A 16,788-nucleotide genomic window follows, 5' to 3' on the forward strand; every position below is an offset into this window, starting at 1 on the left:
GGCGATTAACTATATATGTCAACCCAGGAACGGCAAGAACAGACATTTGAAATCTTAACGCGAAAGCGTTACAGAGCCCGTGTCAAGGAAAATCTGGTGCCGGCGTCAGCGATGTTATTAGTGAGCAAAAAATCCAGATGGACACAAATAAAAATGTAGATTCGAGTGGGAATCGAACTGAGACATTCTGTGTGGTAGTCAAGTATTCTATCTCACAGAGCCATGCCAGAGCTTGAAAGTGCTTAGGAAAAAGACCCTATATAGGCATCATGTCGCGGCAACGTCAGCTATGGTTGCAGTGATGGCTGTCCGCTTTTATAACAATGCAATAAAGATTACGTATGTACTCCTATGACTCGGCAAGTTATAGTCGAGTGCTGTTAGACCCTGGAACACCAACGATTGCTAGTTATTACATGCGCATCATTAAAAAGTAGCGTGCACTTCATTTCGACAAAACTGATGTCTGTGCTCCAATTTGTGTTCTGACATTATGTTGGACCATACGCTACACATTTAGGCACTGGTGTTGTCGACGTGCCTGGTAAGCCCAGAATTTGCACACATCTACTCGATTTACAAAAAGAAGTTGATCCACCTTGTAGCGCTTGGTTCAAAGCAACAAAAAAAAAGAAAAAAGCATACTAGCTGGTTGCTTCGCATGAAATCTATTCCCACAATGCATGGGATCTGCCGGATTTTTTTCTTCCCGGCGATGAAAATCGCTCTCAAACTGACCGGTGCGATGAGGGCTTCTTTCTGGTTTTAATGGTGCTCATCTGCTGACCCGAAAGTCGCAGATTTGATCCCGGCCACAGCGGTCGCATTTCGAAGGAGACCAAATGCTAGAGGCAATTGTACTTAGATTTAGGTGCTTGTTAAAGAACCCCAGGTGGTCGAAAATTCCAGAGCCCTCCACTACGGCATGCCTCATAATTACATCATAGTTTTAGCACGTAAAACCCTAGAAATTATCATTATTATTAGAGGGCTTCATTCTGTTGTGCGACGTGTCACTGATCTCGTCATCGACCCAAAATCTTTCAGTGCGAATGGAGCTTTAATGCTCTCTGCAAGACTTACTGACCATGGCAGATGACTTTGGGTAATCGTCTAATGTGGAAATGCTGTGTGTGTGAACATGGCATTGTTCTTCAGCCCCATTAGGGGAGAAGGCAAGGAAGAAACACTGCCTGTGGACACTAGTTGAGGCAGAGGATGAGAGTCTGTATGTTGTTAGTGATGCTTGCCTCTTAGCTGCATGGAAGCATTACAGGTCAGTTTTAATAAACCAGTTTGAAAAGTTATTCATAGAGGGGGGGTCCTTACAATATCCATTGTGTAGCCAAAATTCACAATGGTGCCTGGTGAGGGGCCCTTTAACAGGATATCAGTAATGCCAGCATGATCAATCCACTTTAGAGCAACTGTGTGCCGTCATTGTAGATAAGTCCTAATTGTTGCATTTCCGGTCAATGCATCTGAGCTGTGCAGATCTGTTACAATTTTTTTCCCTCTTTTGACTGCGCAGTTCTTTAGAGTGCCAATGTCGCCGCATCTCGAGAATGGAAAGCTTGCTGTTTGAGTAACGCCATTCATGTGGTGCCTATTAAGATGTCTTTACCTTTACTTTGTAGAGGACGCCAGCTTCCTTTACTGGCAGTGCCCTTGGGCTCGTATAATGTAGCGATTTCTTCAGCTCGATTCTTTGCCACCTTTATCATCCACCGTTCATAGCTGACTGATCCCATTTATAAAGCAGGCAAAACATTGCTGTGACCACTGACAAAGCACAAAAAGGAATGTAATTGGTATAAAATTTTTGCATTATCCCAGCCATGGCATACATATTAGTAGAGACCGGGCAGGTGTGATTTCTGTGAACCTGTCTTGTGACAACAGCACCTGACTGTTAAATGTGCGGGTGTGACTGACTGCATAGATCAAGTTCAAAAATTCACTACTATGAAAAATCTGAATGTAGTCTTGTGAAAAATGGCACATGGTAGCTCTGCTGTACAGCAGTCCAATAAATCTATGAGGGCTTAATTTTAAAGGGACACTAAAGGCAAATAACAATTTATGTCAGAGTGAAAGCTCAATGTTTGACAACGTCTAAAACTGCAATATTATCAGCAGCAGTGCCCTACTTACCGAGAAATTAAGCTAAACGTATCGCACGATGAGCGACAAGAGCGGGACATTTTGGAAATGATCCCGATGACGTGAGAGAGTCCGACTACAATTAATCACTCGTAATCAAACTAGCTGCAATAAAAAAAAGGACCTTCAGTGGATCAAGAGGCGTAATAAAATGCTGCTTGTTCGTTTCTGTTTGATTCATAGAAAAAAGAACCTCTTTGGCGTTGCCATGGGGAACAGCGCACGTGGTTCAAAGGTTCCGTTTTCGCTGAGCTGCGCTTCGCCCGGCACCCTGCTTTGCTCACGCGGTCGCATCTCAGTGGTAGTTTCGGTATCGCGTACTGCCGCGTATGTTTTGCGCGCTCGTGAAAGACGCTCTGACAGAAAGTTCGACAAAATGCCGCATGCATGTGATGTTGCCAGATGCCCGAATGGCGCACGCCGCCGCGCAGTTAAGGAGGGCAACACATTGGGCACGGCAGCAGTGACGTGAGAAACACTGCTTTCACGCGGAGGATTTGAAGTGCACTAACGCGATGCGGACCACTAAAACGTGATTTTATTTCAAAATAAGCACTTCCCTGGCACAAAAGTAGCACTACGAGGTTTCTGGACCGTTATTTCAACAATCAAAGTCGACTTAATATTTGCCTTTAGTGTCCCTTTAAATGCTAATTGTATAACTTACTGCCTGTGACTTAATGCAGATTGCATTCTGTAAATCGCAGTGTGGGGAAACTGCACTATATCTTCATAGTTGCGAGAGCAGTTCGTAATGCATTGGTAATGCTTATTATTTTTTAATGCCATCATCGTGTGCTATTAATATCTTTGACACATTACTAGAAGTGAACATAAGCATGGTGCTTGGAGCCTTGCAATCCTTTTGCAACTAAATGAAGCTCCATTGTTGTAGCATTTTTAAGTACGCAGATAGTATTTGTTGAGCTTAACTATCTTCTTGCGTTCCTTTGTATTAAAAAAAGTACATAATATTTTTAAATATTACGTATTTACTCACCATGGCAATCTCAAGTTAAATATACTTTGATTGCCTTTAACCTCCATCTCAAAGGACCCATTTTGGTACCTTCCTTTATTTAGGCCAATGTGTTTCTCAACCATGAATTTTCGGGGACCCTTGTGGACCGGTGGAATAGATGAGGGACCCCTTGCAGCGAGAGAAAAAAAAAAAGGGGGGGTCACAACACAGCATGCAGCGTGAAGTACGCGGCTTTTATTTAAATGGGTCTTTGCAGAACCCCATTTGAGAACCACTGCTTTAGGCCTTTTCATAATAAATTTGGAAGAGATTACATAAAGTAAGAATACCGTGAGCTGTCATGAAAATCCAATATAGAGCTCCTACATGTCAGCCCCTCAAGTCGTGTTATACGGTAGAACTCTGTAATATGTTTTTCACGGGACCGTGAAAAATACCGCAGTAGCCAGGAAACGTATAACCAGAAAATGCAGTTAAAATTGGTAAAACGTGCTGCTAAATAATAAAACAGATGCATTGCACACAGCTCAACTTCAGAAGAATTTATTCATCAGTTTAAGGCTTTATAAATTCCTTGATGGAAGGCTCGCATTTTCTTCAACTCTCTGCCAGAACCAGACCCTTTTTGCGCACTCGGATGGCCTTGTGGCAGTCCACATCACCAAACTCATTGACGTACCTCCTCAGCACATCCGGCACCATGACAGTTGGAATGTATCAGGCAGGAATGTTGCGAGAATGACCTGTGAAGAGGGGATTCTAATGCATAGTTGTCTACAAATTCTTTGCTGGGACTGGATACCAAAAACGTTATGTGCATGAAAACGTCTAAGCGAGGAACATATATGTGGGGTTCTGTATTTTCATATATGTGTTTAACTCAATACCAACAATTTTTATGATAAGGAATATGAGAACAGTACTACTCTCTCATGGAGGTGCTGCCGTCAGCACATAACTGGAATATTTAGGCAATAAATGGGCCATCGACATTTTTAACGACCCATTCAGTAATAAAAACTAACTTGGAATGCATTTTTTTCTTTAATGATCTTTGGGTCTGAGCAGGTTATAAGGTGGCATTAGTTACCTTGCTTTACTTGAGTGAAACATTCATTTCTTTAAGGCGAAAGCCTTATATATCTTATGCTAAGGTGGCCTTGAATGAAAAGCCAGTGCGAGCATGAAACGGTACAAAAAATAACATGACTTCAAGCGTGGCTTGAGCCTCACTTTGTCTTTACAAAAGCGTGAAGCTGGTGCAATAAAAAAAGGAGGTAAAGAAAATTATTCCTTGGCACAGAAGACGACATGGAAAGCTTCCTCAGAGTGGCGCCTACTGCTTGGAGAGTATTAAAAAAGCGGTGTTCCTGTGACTCGCCTTTCTGACAGCTATGGAGTGACAGGGAAAGGGCATGCTATGCGAGACGTTGAGCCAGGGCTTAGTGGATTGTGTGGTAGGCTGAAGAAGTATGCATCGTCACAGGAGGCTCGACGAGCCAAACTCGTCCGATTCTGACGTGATGTTTGTCTTTGATGTATCACCACTAAAGCTTTCACCTTTGAGTTGTCTTAGCGATAGTATAAGAGGCCCTTCGAATTTTTGTTAATGAATTTAAAACGAAAATAAGGGCTTGTAGGTGGATGTGTCAATTTAAAAGAGCACTGACACCAAAATTTTGCATCTTGTTTTTTCTCTTGCTATAAGTAGTTAACGACCCACTTATCACGGATGGAAAGCTCGTTTGCTCGAGCGCGCAATCGTTAATTATTTGGAGACTATTTTATAGCGTCCAGTCGCAGTTTTGGTTTCAGAGAGCGCCGAGGGAAGCGGGACCCAGAGTGGTGGCTATGTAAACATAGCTGGCCGCGTGAGCACACAAAACCGCGTGCACATTGCACCGCGTCAACAACTCTTTTCAACGAAGGCTTCCTGGGTGCTGCTACAATGCCCTCTGAGACGTTGTAAATATGCGTGACCCCCCCCCCCCCAAGATGCACTGCCAAGGTGAGGACACCAGCCTTTGTACTTCCGTGCAAGTCTCCCCTTCTTTCCGTTGAAAAGGTCTGCTAGGAGAGAGTGGGAGAGAGCACCCGCAACAATTGTGGCAGCCAACGGAAACTCGCGACACAGGTGGCGGTTGGTTGTTTACAAGAACACCAAAGGCGTGTTTCGCGTGGAGTGGCGCGACGCGCACTTTAAAAATTAAACGTGATTTTAAATATCTTCTAGGCTATATTATCCGTTGATATTTCGTAGATGATGCGTGTGTCCACACAAATCCATCCCACAGGTTATCTCGCCTTCGAAATTTTGTGTCAGTTCTCCTTTAAAAAAAATCCTGTTCCTGATGGTGTGGTTGTTCACTTGGCATTGCACACATCGGAATTCTTAGCCGCTCAATCATTCATGAACGTTGCACTAAATGCTTTGTTATCCTGATACGTCATATGCTTTGTGGGGTTTTTTTTTTTTTTTTAAGTTGTTGAGGCCCTGCTACACATTTTGGTACTTCAGCCAGGCTTTTTCCTGTAGTCAGTGTCTCTACAAATGCTAAAGTTGAGAAGCTCGCAGCTAAATCATGATATTCAAGTATAGTTTGTGCAGTGCTGGCCAGCCAAGCCAAACCAAAGTCATCACATGGCTCTGGTAGCAGCTACCTGTCACCAGTACCTCATCAGTTTGGGAAGTAAAATAGCGTTTTTCAGCCAGAATTTTTATTGCGATAGCAATTTTACGGACACTGCAGATACGACAGCACACGTACAGCCTGTTCACAGAGATTTAGAACATTTCTAGTGATGCAAGTAATCTGCAGTGCATTTGGCTGCAGGTACAATAAATACAAGCAGGCACACCATTACAGTCCCCTCAATCATCTCTGGAGCAGAGTGTGGGCAGCCTTCTGCCTTGCACTGTTGGCATGAGTGATGTGTGTGCATACATTAGTGTTCCCGCTGATCTGCTGTGTGTGTACCCCAGCGTGGTGCATGCACCAATCTGAGTGGAACATACAGTAAACATCAAGTGAAAGTTATCTAATGCTTTCATTTGGCACTGATAAACACCAACGGTTTTCAGTCACTTTCCTCTTGTGCACCATCGAGCAGCAATAACTGTAATGCCACTGCTTGCATTTCTCATCGCGCCAGCATTGTGAGACAGTTGATATCTGTGAGGGTACTACTTTTGCTGTGCAGCAGCAGTTACATCAAGGGCGGTGTCATGCGACATGTTGCCTTTGCATATTGTTAGAACACGGTCCGAGAAGCTGAAGCACAACTCTATACCTTGCTATCGCTTCCAATGCTTTTTCTTTGGGACGAACTCGTGGAATGTCTAGGGGTGTGTGAATAGTGATTTTTCAGACTGAATTGAATACAAATCGAATAGTTTCAGAAGCAAATCGAATCAAAGATGAAATACTTTTCGAATGTGGAACAGCCATTTTTACATGTAATATAAAACAATGTTCACATGCTGCTATTTGTGATTTTCATATTAAGGCAGAACTGGAGCATCAGGAACAAATAAGCACATTCTTCACATGCGCAGGACAGTGTGAATGATCATTGTATAGTCGGTAAAGTCTGGATCTTCAAGCACTGTAGCCTGCTGCATTATGTAAGCTTTCATATTCTATGCCTATACTGTGCCCACAAGGACGAAATTTATTGTACTTTTGCATCAGTTTCTTATTATTTGTGTTTAGTTGATGTTTGAAATCTTTGTAAACTATTTAAAAATGTTTCTTATGTAAAAATAGCTATTTGATTTGAAAACTGGATCAAATTAGACTTCGATTGTAAATTTAAAACTTTCGAATACTCACACCCCCCTAGAAGTGTGTTCAAGTCAGCCTAAAGCCTTCAAAATGTGATGCAGGGACTGTGGGTTCAAAAGCTTGGAAGTATTTGAACGAAGCATAAATTTATGCTAAATGTGCCTTTAAGTCAACCTAGACTGTTGAATTGCCACCCCAGAAACGTCTGACTGTTCGCTTTATGCTTAGAGATGACTTTCCTGCTGATATAACTCTTACTTAGGAGGCCACACATTTCCTTCGCATTCAGCCAATAGTGTAGTGACAGACCAAAACAGAGTATGTAAATTAATGACTTGTCCTTGTTGCATTGCACCTATGTACTGTTTGTGAAAAAGAGCCCCTTTGAAAATGGAGAGTTGAGATAGTGCTTCTAGCATGGTGGTATGTCAAGGCCAGTGCACTTTGAAGCATGCAGCTCACAATATGAAAATATGAACTCCTTCGTGGCACTTTAGCCATAGTTCTAGATGCATAATTCTGGTCTCAGGATCATAAGCATAAAAAAATGGGGGATAATTTTTATTATGTGGCCATATTTTAAGGCATTTCACAATGTGTGCTGCAAAATCAGTCCTGTGATCAGTATACTAGAGCGCACAGATGAAACGCGCAGATGGTTTGTGGTGATGCCTTTAGGGGACTTATGTAGCAATTTTTTTATTTTTGTTGCTTTTCCTAGTGACTGGGTATGCCAGGCAAGTTTCTGGACTAGCTGACTGTTTTTTGGCTACTGTAATGCCAGAATAAAACACAAACTGTGGAGCACATGACTTTCAGCACATGTGCTGTCTAGCTGCAGCTGCAATACACTGCTGCACATGCACAGTTATGAAGCTAGTGTGTTTGTGTCAATGTTTCACATTTTCAACAATTGGTCAGCTTATCCGCAGTTCGCGTGTGTTTTGGAGGAGTGTAGCTAGCCTCGACTTTCAGGCAGTGCTAAGTGTCACATGTAAGCGTGAAGAAACTCTCAAATCAAGGCAGTGGCAAATAAGAGTGCAGTACACAAACCTGAACAACCTGACCTCATTGTGCATGTGCAGCTGTTTTTCTTTTCAGTGGTTTGGCAACGCTACATGTGCTCCAACTGTTTGAATTTAATTGTAGTTAGCATACTACATGTGAGACTGTCCATTTTATTTCTGCATAGAAACTGAGGCACTAAGTTTACACATGTGGATACAACCAAAATGCTTCAACCTCATTTCTCTGTTCTGCTGAGGTTGGCTTTTGGGAATGCTTGAACTGCACACGCGCAAAAAAAGTGCTTACAATTACTTCTCGCAAGTCACTATTGGTGCCTGAATGTCATTTTAGTTCCTTAAATGCAGTGGGACGTCTGTACTATAAATAAAAATCGTGTACCAATGTAAGTTATATTAACCTTCCCGACAAAATTTACCAAAGTATTGTGTTAAGCTGCTTTTCAAGAAAAAACATAACTGCTTTAATCAGTGAATTCAGCCTATAAGGTCTTTATAGATTTATATTTTGGCAATTTCATTGAAAATATTGTTTGCAAGGCTAGAGTAATTTGTGCTATACACAGATAAATGTTATTCTGATTTTTAGCTGTTAACCAATGATGAGGGAGCACAAAGGGTAATCAATCCGGAATATTACATCATATATTTTGGCAGTATGCATTCAACAGTATATTGTTCGTGAAAAAAAGTTATTGCATTCTATTCAAAAGGGAATGTTGGCTCACTTTGACAACTTTAGCAGACGTTTTATGCGCAAGAACGTCTTGGTTATTAAAAATTCTGTGAAGTCCATCAGACAAATGTTGTTAGTACCACTACCTGACCACAAAATTTAAATGGAGAAACTTTGGCGCAACTTTCTCTAACTACTAATTCTTTTCTTTCTTGATCCCTGAAATGCGTATGGTGCTTTCAAAGAATAATCTACCGCCCTACAATTTATGTTACTGTTTCTCTAGTGTCCCTCTAATGTGATCATAATGGCTTGGAAGGTGATAAAACTGAACAATTTATCATTGGGTTAGTCTGTTTATGGTAGCAAAAAGAAAAAAGAAACTGAGTTCAAAAAGAGATAACATGAGATAAAGGATGGGGTGTAGCCTATGTTCCATACTTTCTCTTATGTATACGTGTTCTAAGTTACTTTTTTTTTTTTCTGAAGCTATACAAGAGTAGAGCTTATTCAGTAAAGACATTTGCAAAGAATAGTGCTAATAGATCTAAAAAAAATGGAGAAAGACACAATGTTTAATATGTGCCTGAAGAAGGAGCTCACAGTTTCAGCACTTAATGCAGTGCATATTTGAACAAATTTTATGCTTCCCTTAAGAAAAATTGAGCCTGAGAAGGCAATTTTTTTTTACTTTATAATATTCGTATGATTATTACACTCATGGTGATGGTAGATTCATTCTTCATATTTTCAATATTCTTTTTTCTATGTAGCTTTTATACTCTTTTTTTTTCTTTGCTGGTTTACAAAAGTTAATTTTTCTTGTGCGTGCTTTTACATGTACTAGCTGTTTTGCAATAATTGTTGTGCATTAGGTTCTTTTTATTGTTTATTAGAGTTCTGATAATTAGTTTAATTGTGTTTAAATGATGTTGCTGTAAAAATTATAATTCAGAATGCTTTTATTTCTCACCCCTCTGTCTAAAAAAATTCTTTTTTCCAAATTTGTTGGGTATATTAGAGTATGCATGAATGAGCACGTTGTAAGTACATTGAAGGTTATGTATGTAAAAATTCATTGCATTACTGCCAGTTTGTGTACAAAATTGTGTATACACAATGAACAAACTATCCAGTATTGCAATGAAAGGTGCATGTGAGCATTGTGGAACATTTACACAACTTAGCATAAATAATTTTCTTTTTGTTTGTTGTTACATTATGATATATAGAAAAGCTCATCTAGTAGCTGGTAGATGAACCCTCAGTGTTGTAGGGGCCACAGATTTGTCAAACGAGTAACACTAAATTGTCACCAAATTTGCATTTTTTGAGACACACTGAGCAGTTCACTCTTTTACTGTCTTCTAAATTTGTTGTCTTTCTTTTTACAAGTAAATGAAGAATGATTAACTATTAGGTTTTAAGCAAAGCACAAACAAATTAGAATAAAAAAGAAGCTTCTTGAGCCACATCATGCAAATCCTCTTCTGCTACCTCTAGTAGATAAACTAACTATAATCTGGCCTTAAAGAACATCTATGAAATACAAACAAGTTTATGTGAAAAGCCTGTGTGATGCCTGATGCTCCATCACTAGTGATGTTTGATTACAGTTTCACTTCACATATTAGGATTTTCAACCACAGAAATGTACCCAAAATAAGTGGTCAGCCACGTGATTAGTACGTCAATGTCACAAGTAAAACACTACCCACTAAACTTTGCAAAATGGTGCATTGAATTGTTCGATTATGAATTTGTCATGAAAGTGTCTTCAAATTACAGCAACATCGTAATAATTGTGATTTTTCTTTGCTTTAATGTGCAAGTAATTGGGCATGTATTAACTGCATTTTCAGGTTGCAATATAGGCATGTCTATTAATTAATGAATTATAGATTGTCCTTGCTTTCAGTGTAATTGTAAAAACACTACACTGTCTTTTGCCATAGTAATATGTGTATGTTTCCTGCGAAGTAGCTGCCAAGTTATAAAAATGCTTGCCTGGGTTATTTTTATTTTGCATTGGTAACTAGCATAATTGAATAGGTCTGCTTGAAAAATTCCAAAATGTAGTTTCATGAGGATCCCACACAGCTCACCGTGCTAGGAAAAAATAACTAATGTTTCTTTGGTTTAAATACTCCATCAAAATTATCGAAAGAGGCTGAGTTTGTTAAGGCTTAATTGGCCCTTTAGCTCATTTTGAATGCAGTAAGTAAACCTGCCTGGCTAATAGGTCATATTTTCTTGAAGACCTAAGCAAAATATTTGTGCCTGCACTAAGGCCACCCGCTTTTTGCTTCAGCTTCTCGTAATCCCTGCAAGCTTTCATTCTCATTATGATGCTCAATTATGTACAGTAGCTATTGCCCAACTTACTTATTTACATGTTATGGCTAAAAAAATAATAGGAGAAATGTCACGTCTGGTAGGATTGTGGTATTCAGTCACTAGACAGATAAAATGGGAAATCAAAAAGTGTGACACTTGTGCGGTAGAGGTCATTCTAAAACAAGAGCTCATTGATGGGCAGGACAACACAGGCAGCTCCATCTCAGTACAGCAGCACTACATTGAGCACACTAGAAATTAGGTATGGAAGGGGTGGCATTTGATTGCAACAACACTGCTCATGTGGAACATATTGAGAAACTCTCTTGTTTCTTGGAGGTCCTCAGTTTTGCTGTTTTCACTCATTTACTTTTTACATACATGTTGAAACTTGTTCATGAGTAAATTACCTTCTATAAAAATCACTAGATGTGCCCTGAGCTGTCCTTTAACAAATATTTATCCTTTTGCTATTTTGAATTTGCATTTTCATTGAAATACGAAAGTGACCATATCATTGTGTTTTGTTGTTTATTAGCAGTATGCAAATGAACAAGGATGACTAAGATTTAGGGACAATGATCATCCTGTTTTCTGAGTCATCCTCATTCATTTGGGTAAGAACAATGGCTATGACATTATTTAAAGGGACACTAAAGGCAAATATTAAGTCGACATGCATTGTTAAAATGCCTTTCGAGAAACCTTGGAGCACTTGTTCTGTGCCAAGACAATGCTTAGCTTAAAAGAAAATAGCCTTACTAGGGGTTCATGTACCCTTGGTGCAATCTAAATCATTCACGGAGATGTGACGTCTCATATTCCATCACTGCCTTATACTGCCCGACAGTCGGCACTACAGTTCCTTGCTTAAAATGCAAAAGTGCAGCCAGAAAGCAAGACAATGACATCAAGTGGATGCAACATTTTGTCTTGCAGTTAGTGAGTTTCATAATCAAGCAAACTCACTAAAGCACTACATCTTAACAAATCTACTGAAATGAGTGTGCGGTTGATGCAATTTTTCAACCACCTGCATTGCCCACATTGTTCTCAAGAGATGCTGTCTTTAACATTGCAGCCACGGTATGGTTCCGACTCCCACTATTGAATTTTGTGCTCACGGTACCGTGAATTTGGTGGCTGCTAGTCAAAGGACATTGCCGCTGGGATCTGAGTGCACACAGCCTAGGCTAAAGTCAAAAAGGAATTTGCTTCATTAGTTAAATAGAATTACAGAGCTAGCATTCTATTCAGTCTTATGATGCACCATAGTGATCTTTTTTGTTATTTATTCTGAGTGGTTGAGTAATGGTGACAGAGTTATACTGAGGAGGTGCTACATCAGCTGGAGTCGCAAGTCATGTCCTACATTGACTTTAATATCTCACTTACTAAAGTGCTGTTGTTGATAGTATTAAAGTTTGACATTCTCGAGCATTAGTCCAGCAGTTTAGCCTAAATTGCTTGCCTTTAGTGTCCCTTCAAGAGTGCAAAGAAAAAAAAGATAGATAGATAGAAGATATGCATGGCATGAAAGAAAAAGGATAGACACAGGGCAAGCACTACTGTTAATTGTTTATTGTACAGCGTCGTCATGAAATATATATATCCTATGTGCATCTGCAGAGTGATTGATGGAAACAGAGAAAGAGAAAGACTATTCGCCGATCTGGTATGCACCTTGAGGAATCTGAATTCTTTCACATACAGAGAAACAGCACAACCCTCCCCCTCTTTTTTATGTGAAATCTTTCCAGTAAGAAGCAGGCTTGCTCATTGCAGCCTTTGTCAAGATTCTTTGCATCTCAAAACAGTGCCTCCCAACCATAAAGAGTTCACGTGTTTATATTTTAAGTGTGCTCTCGGAATAGTGCTCGTGTCTTTTGTTTCTCTGTTTTATGTCATGTTTGCACCAACTATGCCCTCGAAAAATCCTTTTAAGTGCAATGGATAGCTTTCAACTTGCTCGCTTTACAATGAATTTTTGCAACCTCAGAGGGGCTGACATTGCTGTGCAGAGTTCTTGGTACACGGGATTTAATCCATGCATAATTTTTTCTGGGATTGTGGCAAGCATTTCAGGAATTACATAGTAGAGTACTGAGGCTAAACAGTGCTTATTCGGACAGAGACTGTAATTAAACATAAAGGAAGTTACATTTGTTATACTGACATACCGACATATTTTGCTTTACCTATTGTAAAGCAAAATAGAGAAAAGAGAAACAATTCATATATTGAAACCAAGTGTTCCATTCAGCATTTTCACTCTGCCGTGTCAGTTCCCTATCCCCCCAAAAAAGAAAAGATGCTGTGCAGCAATTTTTACAAGCCTTGACTGATTTGGTTGGTGAGTGAGGATAATGCTGTTAATCCTGTAACCTGTTGTGTGTTAGGAGATGTAACTGTACATTTGCAGCCTGCAACGTATGGTGTGCGTGTGTGTATATATTTTCACAAAAGATTCACACATTAAAGAACAAAAAAATATATATATATATTTTAGTGACGACGTAGTTGGCGGATCAGCCTTTGTCAGAGCGAATACGGCTACAGAACATGAAAGTGTGTACACGTGGGTTACTGTGATCAGTAACATCACCGTAGTAGGTCCACGGTATTATTGTACTCTTGGTGTAGTTTTTAGTTTTGCTTATTATTTTGAAGTATATGCAGTGTGAAAACTACAATAACTGTGACATGCAATTGCCATGGTACACATTATTGCAAACAGCAGTGAGTTTACGGCAATAAGTACAAAATTAGATTACATGGACTAAGGACCGAATATGAAAAGCATGTAAAAAAAAAAGTTGAAAAGTTATAGAATCTTGTGGTGAAATTTGCCTTTCCCTCTTGCTTTTTTTCCCTCTGGTGCTAACTTGTACTCTAGAACATTTTGTGACAAGTACAGTTGGCTAAGCATTTCTAGTGCCACATGCACTGCAAGATGTCTCTCACTTATGTCTGTGCAAGCCAAACCAGCCTTGCACTATTTTCATCCATAAATAAGGCAAGAACACACTGTAAAGGGTTATGTACAAAACATGAGTAAGCAGTCTGAAATTTTCAAACCTTAGTTAATATTCATAATAAACACAGCATAGTGCAGCATGACAGGCACTGAGAAGAAGACACATACACAGCACTGCGCATGTGTCTTCTTCTCAGTTCCTGTTGTGTTGCGCTACACTGTGTAAATTATGAATCCTAACAAACTAGCCCAGCAATGTGCCCTAGCAAATTTAATTAATGTGTACTGGCCATGAAAAACACTGTGGCAATGCCGCTACATCTTAGAGGTGCACTAGCTGCCTAGAACAGTCTCTGGTGAACAGCATGTCTCTTGTAAGGCTGCTTTATCATTATACATCAGGCCTTTTGTTTCTGTATCGCCTTGTGATATAAATGTCGAGCATTTGAAAAGCATATACACACTGCTACGTTTATGATGCAAAACGTGTACATTCAGCTAATGTTTTAGTGTTAATGGTACATTGCTTACTTGACGATAGCAATCCAGATTCCTTTTTGTGTACAGTATTATAATAAGCTATTTCACATTACCCGAGCTCAACATTTGGCTCTGGTACAATAAAGCGATTTGTGTTATATTTGGTGATATTTGACATGGTCGACCTCGCAAAACACATTGGTTAGGCTGCTTGAAATGTGTCTTGCCTCTCAGCTGTATAACTGAATATCAAAATTTTTTGCTACAAAGCATCTTGTCGATTTCCACAGTGAAATGTTGCTTCTTACCTTACCTGTTTTGTAACAGCCCGAGGTAGCTACATACTACCAAGGCAGTAATAATGTGTATATGTAATAGACTGTACATAAAATCATATTTTAGTATAATAGCTTGTTGAGATAACGGTGAATGGGGCACGTCCTACTGTGATCATGTATTTATGGTGTGGATTGATGTCAAAAACTGACTTATTACAAGTAGTCTTGTAACTATAACATTGGATGTTGTAAGCACATGCTGCTTGTTACTTTTAAGTGGGGTAAATATCAGCAGTGGAGAATTGCATCGGTTCAGCTAGGTCTACATGAAGTTCTGTTGAATGTAAGAGCCAGATTTCAAGTTTGTTCATTGTTGCTCAGGGAGGCTTGGCACAGTCCTTTAATGTGGGTTGTCTGTTTTACTGACCGGTGAAAAAGAACATGCATTCTGGAGTGGAAAATCTCAAACCATAGATTGAGGCACAATTGTGCTGTTGAAACTGTAAATGTAGCATGCATTTCCATCAGTTTCAGAATGTTCATATTTAATGCAGTTTGCTGGAAGGCTATGCGTGTGGTTGAATGGCAGCCTTCCTGCCAGCCGAGTGGTTTAACGTTTAAGTAGCAAGTATTGTAGTTTATGCATTTACAGTTCTCATATACACATTGTGTGCTTTTTTTTTAACATGCAATTTTTGTGACCTGTCCATCTGTGCCTATACTGCACATATGTTGTTTAATTCATGTTATTGTTAACCATATCACATTTTCTTTTCTTTATGTTGAACATTATTGGTAAACTGGCACCTTATCCATGTGAGAAACAGTGTTCACTAGGAGGCTAATGAAAATGCATTGTGTAAAAACATGAAGAGCTGGCCTATTATAGTGCAGCTTTCAGCTTCAAGATTACTGAATGCTGGAATTTGATCAGTATGAATGACAATTTGTACATCATTGTTTTCCATGCTGATGAAAATGTTTTAGACATTGCTGCAATATAAAACTTCCATGTGAGTCGAGCTCTGTTATGTATTGTGCAATAGGGCCAGTTTAAGATATGCGATGATGCAGTAGTTTTAATAAAAAATAATTCTTATGTGGTTTTCTGTTTCTTTGTATAGGACATGACACTCTTTTTGCCATTTGTTTTATATTTACAGTCGAACCTTGATATAACAAAGGTTGTTGTGTAACAAACTTTTTCTGTTTTCATTTTTGCTTCTATTGAAGTGCATGTATTTTTTTCCTCCATTATAAGTAGTTTTGCACCTAGTTTCGATACAACGAATTTTTGGCAAGCACAAAAAAAATGTAGCAAATTTAGACAGATCTTTCTTAAAATAATTACAAAATTGTCTACATATCTAAAAACTGCTTGATGACTCATCAAATTTAAAAACTAGCTCTTTGTCAAATGCTGTGAGAAAAATGGTCAAAGCACTGTGGCGACGCAGGAGGCATACTTGCTAACAGCATACTTTGTCAGGTGTGATGGTGATAACTGTCAGTGACACTTCTGTTCACTGGCGGCATTTGCCCCAACCATCAGTCAAAATTCTGAACTATCCATAATTCGGTCAGAAAACCCTTCAAGACTATTTGTAACCTAACAACACAATTCAAAATGTTGTGAAATGTGACGGCTTAACTATGTTACATTAGCTTAATTGGAACGCCAGGTGCAACAAAGTTTGCGAAATAACAAAGCTTTTCCAACATGTACTACTTCATACTATCAAGGTCCAAGTTTACGCGCTGCACTATTGGGGGCTGCTAAATGTCAAGTAATTGAGCATAGATTAATTACATAAATGTGCATTATTAATGATCCAATGCTGCAGATCATAATTGCAGTAATCTGTGTTTTTTTTTTGTGCATTCCAACCTTATTTGTCAGAAGGAGCAAACCTGCCTAAATAGAACAATGCTTTTTTTTCCTTGTCGAAATATGGCTGTTGCAGTCTGTATTATGCTTGCAACATCAAGCTCAGCAGCACACCACCTTAGCCACTAGGCTACTACAGCAGTTAAAGGTGCTTCTGAAAAAATTGCATAAATTCCAATTGCTGAAGAAAAGCTGAT

General features: G+C 39.4%; 1 protein-coding gene across 1 annotated transcript in view; it reads left to right on the forward strand.

Annotated features, from left to right (window-relative positions):
* The window catches only part of LOC119397027 (transmembrane protein 268), a 56,639-nt gene extending 40,830 nt beyond the window's left edge, over positions 1-15,809 (forward strand). The window contains exon 12 of the mRNA XM_037664457.2: positions 2-15,809. The gene's annotated coding sequence lies outside the window, so the exon portion shown is untranslated. The remainder of the gene's footprint in view (position 1) is intronic.
* Positions 15,810-16,788: the final 979 nt, after the last annotated feature.

The sequence above is a fragment of the Rhipicephalus sanguineus genome, chromosome 1 (genome assembly GCF_013339695.2).
Source record: "Rhipicephalus sanguineus isolate Rsan-2018 chromosome 1, BIME_Rsan_1.4, whole genome shotgun sequence".
Taxonomy (NCBI): Eukaryota; Metazoa; Arthropoda; class Arachnida; order Ixodida; family Ixodidae; genus Rhipicephalus; species Rhipicephalus sanguineus.